Raw genomic sequence first — 5515 nt, forward strand, 5'->3', positions numbered from 1 at the left:
TGAGGAAAATTGATGGAATATTATAACCATATATGGAAAAATTCCAAATGAGAAGAATTATTTAACCTTCTTGATTGGGAAATCGATTGAACAAATAGGATTGGAGGGAGTAGTGTTCTTCTTTCTTGACACACCGTTATACAACTTTTTAATAAATGAAGTTTGTCTTAAGATTAATACAGATGTTCCGGCTGTTTTTATGTTTTGTTAAGGTAGGAAAATGCATTACATTAGGAATATCTTTAGCACTACACATGTATTTTCCTCTGCGCCTTCTACTACTGACATATCTACATCAAATCACATTATTAAAGGACTTCCTAGCTCTACCTTACATCTGCATTTGTGGCCGGTCCTTGTATTATGAACACTTTGCTCTTGTGTCTCATCTGCTATATATTAGGTATTTGGTGAATCAGATCTTTAGTGCCAAATTAGAACATGTTTTTCACATATATGTCCTTTGCCAATCCTTGCCGTACTAGTTCAAAGCTCAAGATCTCATAATGGTTGTGTTTTATCAATTGTGTAGGCTACATATACTGCTGTGATGCAGAAAGTCAATGCATCAAATAAATCAGGTTATGAAGCTCTTTTAAAAGTATACAAAGAGACTGATCTGAGCCAGGAGAAGGGACGTATAATAGGTAATAGTATCACATCGTTGCATAATTCTGAGGCTACCTAGTTCACTCATTGACTTCTCTTCTTATTTTAATTTTTTTTTTTTTGGTATGGGTGAAACATAGGTTCACTGGCTTCATGTCCAGACCCAAGTATCGTTCTTGAAGTTCTCAACTTTTTGTTGTCTCCTGAGGTAAGCTAAACCTAAACTTTTGATGTCTGATTCCAAATGATGCAATATCTTGATTGTTAAAACATATATTGTGAAGGTTCGAAGTCAAGATGCTATTTCGGACTCTCAGTCAGCAAGGAAGGGCATGAAACTGCTTGGAAATGGCTTCAGGTGGTTTATTCCCATACTGCAGTACTGGATATCTTATTCTTCATCAGTGTATTTGTGAAATTTTTGATAGATCGTTTTGATTAAAGTTTATGAGTGGTGACTATGTATGAACGACTTCATTTAGTTTAGTCGTGTATGCATAATGCAATCCACAATTGTCATTGCTTAAAAAAAAAAAAGGCAAATTCTGATTTTGGTGACAATGTGTTTGTGTGTGTATTATTGTTACCAAATGTTAGCTCAATTCTTTTTTCACCAATGCTGCTTACAGGATAACTGGGATTACATTTCAAAAACATGGGGCTCTGGCTATCTGATCACCCGCTTTATCAGCGCAATTGTGTCACCAGTATGTCTTTATCTCTCTCTTTTATTTGATTTGGAATTGCACACTTCAGAGCATTTGCCATATTTTTGCTTTGGTTATTTGCTGACGAGTATTCACTTTGGAATTCCACAGTTCTCCACAATTGAAAAAGGCTAAGGAAGTCGAGGAATTTTTCTCAAGTCGAATGAAGCCTACAATTGCAAGAACCTTGAAGCAGAGTCTTGAGAGAGTTCAAATTAATGCAAGGTGGGTTCAGGCTGTTCAGAATGACAATTACTTTGCACAAGTTGTGCAGGAACTGTCACATAGAAATTGATGCTCCGGTCCCGCCTCCCGGTCTTGATAAACAAGGTGGATTGGTGGAAGGTACCCAAGAATAAAATTGTGATAGAAACATACGGGGTTCGAGCTTGTTTGACCATGGCTTGATCATTGGGAGTCCTGTATGTTTATTTACTGGTCCGAGTTAGTTTGACCAACATGGTTTGTGTTTAACTTTTTTTTTTCAAAAAAATTATTAGTATGTTGAGCTTCTTTATCTTAAAGTGATTAAAAAAAATGGTGTTTCTAAAGCTTAGCATTTCATTTCAATTAAAATTTAAAGGTACTATTCCTCAAATTTTTCTTCTCAGTAACCAATCAATCAATAATCTATACATAAAAAGACATGTCAGCATGAACTCGCTCTTGTTAGATGATTAGTTGCATAATCTGTCCGTTAACCATTAACTAACCAATTCATCTTAATTTCCATATAATTAATGTCTCACTTTGCGTTTCTTGAAATTATCTCGATTTGCATTATTAGAATTGCTTGTTTAAGATTTTGAGAGTCATTTTGGCCCTCAAAGATCCAATTTGAGGCCAAAATTGGCAAAAAGATTTAGAAATGCCTTGATTTGTGTGCTCGAAATCAATATACGCATTGAGAAAATAGCTCAGTTTGATCTAAAAGATCCAAATTGAGGTCAAATTGGACAAAATAAATTACTATAAATGTCCCAAATTGTGTGCTCGATTTTTTTTTTTTTTGAATTTTTGTGTGATAAAATTTCTCAATTACTGTTTAGGGGTTCGTTTTGATTCCAAGGATTCAATTTGAAGTTACCATTGGCAATTAATTACCATAAATGTCTTGATTTGCGTGTCAAAAGGCAGTTGGGTAGCGTGCCTTGGTTTGCATGTTGAAAACATTGACCAGTTAGGGTTTGAGGGTCCTTTAAAGTACTTTAAACATTTAAGATTCTAACTAGTTTTTGGCCCAGATAATGCCCTGAATCATTATATGTATATTATAAATGTGATTTTATAAAAAAATTTATGTAATAAAATACAAATATAGATAAAATTAGTTACATTTGATGTAAATAGAGTCGTAGTCTAGTACAAATATATAGTATAAAATATTTAAGTAAGATAAAAAAGATAATATTACAAACAATGGAACAATATCGGTGAGTCGTGATACAAATCACTGACTTGAAAACGAATTTCCCGCACAACCAAGTTGCTCAATTATATTCACCGGCACCGCGACACGTTCCCTAAGGTTAACACACCCACTTCCACACAAAGTCACTTTTCGGTGGAAGATTGAGTTAAGTAAGTAACTTATGCCCAATAGAGAATGTGTTAAGACTATTGTGCTTGATGTATTTTTCAAGTGTAAAAATCAGAAAAAAAAAAAAAGCTTCTTCTATTTATAGAGAAACATGAAAGAACATAGAAGAAGAATCCCAAGCATCAAGGGAGGTGAATAATCACCTTAAACATCCTCTTAAATGGAGGGTTATGAGAGTTACTTATCAAGTGAATATGGTGGTGATTAATCACCTTAAATATCCTCTTAAATTAGGGGTTATAAGAATTACTCAAGAAATAAAGTGAGGGAATCCAAAGAACAAACCGTTAGAGTCCAACGGGCCAACACGCGTCCGATCAGGCGGCTAGACCAGATGCCTTGAATTACCTTACTTTATTCCAACAACATTTACTTCATTACTCGTACTATTTAAATATATTTTTCAAATTATTATTGAATATCAAAATATATTATCCAATATCTAATATTTAAAATTATTAATTTGCTTTGTTCGACTTTAAGTTTATGAATATGACTAACTCTTTTTAACAAAAAATTGTAGATATGAGATGTGTCATTGGAATAGTGGTTGAAGTTAAAATATAATAAGCATGAGATCATAGGTTTGAACATTAATGCTAACAATTCATTATTTTTCTTAATGAATTATAGTAATTGTATGACATGACGCCACATCATCTGCTTAATCATGATGACATGTGACAGGCTCATGTTTTCCCATAGAATTTTAAATATAGATATATAGATTTGAGGTCAAATTTAGCAAAAAAAAATTCTTTAAAACAACTCGGTTTATGTGCTAGATAGTGTCTCGCTTTAAATGTCTTTCCTTATCAAGCGAGGTTAATTGTTCAATTAAGATTTTGGGGTTGTTTCGATCATTAAAATTATAAATTTGAGATCAATATTTGGCAACAAATATCAGAAGCACCCCGATTTCTATGCCGTGAATTAATAGTCTTAATGAAAGTTATTAAGTGTTGCTACAATATTTAGCTAATAAAGTTCATTTAGTCAAACCAAACGTCCTAGCTTGGCTTAGTACAACAACATATTTTTTCAATTCACAACAAATCCATTTCATTGATTCCGTTGTCTTCTTCAATACCTGTAACTAACAGTAATATCATAAGCAAAGACTTATTTATTTGAAACTAATTTTGGGATGCCATTCACGTGCCAATCGGTGTATTAATGTTTATTTTAAACTAAGATACGGAGTATCTATTTTTAATCATCTTATCTAACATTATCGGGGTTTCGTTAACTTATGCCTTCATATAATAGGTTACCTCAACCTTATATAGTGAAATTTAATACTCACATTCTCTAATTCCCAATTCTCGATGGACCGTTTTTCCTGAGCTCCAAGGATCACTTCTTTATTTAAGAGATTTATGTTGCGTATTACAAAGTAGAAATATGTAGGAGGATACTAGGGGTGTGGCGATGCCACGTCTTGTCCCTCCGTAGGTAGTCTTTCTATTTTTGTTGGTGTGTGCTTGTATTTTTATTTTCTTGTAAATTTCTTTTCTCTTTTGTTTCGGATTTTCATCCTAAAAAAAAAAAAAAAAACAGAGTAGAAATATGTTGGAACCATACTTATATGGATCTTTTAAACGAAGTACTTATCAAGGAGAGTAGGAGACCGCCCCAGACTCATTTAATCTCCGTGATAAACAAATTAGTTTCGGGGCAAAAACACTTTGGAGTACTCGAAGTAGTGGTACGGTCTATCCTGTTTGGCCTTAAAACCAATGAAAGACCAATTTGGTAATGCAGGGCCACGAGAAGAGGAAGAAGGCGGCCTGACAGAGGGGAGGTGGTGGCTGGTGGTTTCGAAGGGATAAGTTGGAGTTGAATTGAAGAGGGGAGATATATGTTATAAACGGAACTGCAGGAAACAACAAATAAGAACAATGTTACCGGGAATGAGACTGAGTCGCGGACTATGTCGCTTTCTTTAGAACATTCACGGTACTGCCTTTAAATTGTGCAAGCAGATCAAACCACAACCGGATGTCCCCCAGGATAAAACAGCCTCTCAAAAATATAGTGTACCGGTGGATTTGCACAGAACCACCGGGCGATCAAACACCAAAAAATACTAAGAGAAATAATGCTCGACAAAAATAATATTGCTGAATTATTATTTTTTTTTAAAAAAGAAGAATATTTTGTTGTGTTTTTATATACATATATCTCTTATAAAACCGTGAGCAAAGCGTATTTTTATATCCAAAGCTAGTGTATAACCGTAGTAATGAAAACAACGGCCAGCAAAATTATGGGAATCAAAAGCAAGAATGAGCAGCATATTATTAAGGAATTAAAGTAGCCGTTTAGCACATTCTTAGGTAATAAAAGGCTGTTGTAGGAAGTTTCAAGAATGCAGCAAGTCAACTGACAAAATAAGGCAACAAACAGCATGATTTAAGGAAAAAAGTTGTTGTTCCAAGCAATAAGTATAGCAGTAATAAAATACCAAAGCAAACGTTTGTTACGGGCCAAAATCATCAATAATTAAAATGGTAATATTCAATCAGAAATAAGTTACCAAAAATCAATAATTAATTTTTCAAAAAATTCACACTGAAACAACTTTGTTCCAACAATC

General features: G+C 33.7%; 1 pseudogene; it reads left to right on the forward strand.

Moving 5' to 3' along the window:
- The first annotated feature begins 413 nt into the window (after positions 1–413).
- LOC110703707 lies at positions 414–1607 on the forward strand (annotated as a pseudogene).
- Positions 1608–5515: the final 3908 nt, after the last annotated feature.

The sequence above is a fragment of the Chenopodium quinoa genome, unplaced genomic scaffold (genome assembly GCF_001683475.1).
Source record: "Chenopodium quinoa cultivar QQ74 unplaced genomic scaffold, ASM168347v1, whole genome shotgun sequence".
Lineage (NCBI taxonomy): Eukaryota > Viridiplantae > Streptophyta > Magnoliopsida > Caryophyllales > Amaranthaceae > Chenopodium > Chenopodium quinoa.